This window comes from Dendroctonus ponderosae, unplaced genomic scaffold (assembly GCF_020466585.1).
Source record: "Dendroctonus ponderosae isolate FM_Combo_2020 unplaced genomic scaffold, Dpon_F_20191213v2 Dpon_F_20191213_1, whole genome shotgun sequence".
Lineage (NCBI taxonomy): Eukaryota > Metazoa > Arthropoda > Insecta > Coleoptera > Curculionidae > Dendroctonus > Dendroctonus ponderosae.
The window spans coordinates 47944819-47946112 of NW_026017110.1; positions in this window are offsets into that span (position 1 = coordinate 47944819).

Consider the following 1294-nt stretch of genomic DNA (forward strand, 5'->3'; position numbering starts at 1 on the left):
AATTTACTTATTTAGACACCACACGTATATACTTAGTATTACAAAAAATACACCTTGATAAAAGTTTTGGTGACAGCATTAGGTGACGATTTTGAGTTTTCTACAAGTACCTACTGCCAGTAGTATTTTTTCCGAAGCCCATTGCACCAATCAACCGTATGTTTAAAAGTTTGATAACGTGGATGCCAGCTGATAAAGTCAAAAAAGGTCTTCCGATACCCTTTAGAACACGTTTTAGCAAAGTGTGTGCTATAATAGATTGCTTAGAAATTGAAATCCAAAGGTGAGAAAGTCCAATCAAACAAGCTTTAAAGTGGTCTAATTATAAAAAATGTAATACAATAAAGTATCCAAATCCAATCCGATATCTTCCACACCAGACAGTATGATTACATTTACTTACTCTTTGGTGGTCGTACATCTGATACCTACTGTTATTGTCGCAAAAAGTGTGTTGTTGGATCAGAACAAAAGAACAAAAATAAACTAATAAAACAACACCATAAAACAAAACACAAGGTATACGGTTTAAATGAACACACAGACTACGTGCACGCCGGCGATTCTTGTGACATCAGACAAATCACATGGCAACACGTCAATTTGATCATATTTGAAAACCACATTGTCGCGTACAGACGTGTTTTCAGACCGGCGATTTAGAGCTATTTGGTGGCAGTTTTGAATAAAAGCTTTCGAGATTCCATCGGTCAGTGAAATATTTGACCGAACAAGTGCTTCTGGCTACAAAATATATTGCTTGAAACATCAATGAGCATTGGAAACGTTACTGAATTCGAAGAATGTGAAGAATGAATAATGACTAGTAAAAGTGAACTACTAGTGCGCAAACTTAAAGAATCGCCAGCAGTGGCGACAGATTTTATCCCGCAAACGCAGGGTGAATCAAATTTATGGCATGCATGGCAAGCTGATAAAGCGAACTACAATGCTATATTAACCAATATGCAAGTAAACATAAATATGCTGCAAAAGGAGATCCAACTACTCAAGGAAGCAAACAATTCGAATGTCGATCCGAAGCTGACGTTTACAAGTCCTGCAGCCAATCCACCATCGACAAGCAAGGAAGCCGAATACAATACTGATGATGAAGAAACAACCTGGCAAACGAGACTGAGTGGATTAGAGCAAAGCACAGAACCAAAAAACAAAAATTGAATGTAATATATTCGCCAAAATCTCCCTTAGTTATCGAGAAAGAGACTGCCAATCAAGCAGAGCAAGAAACTAAAAAGGAACCTAAGCCACCCCCTATCATGTTGAAAAATGT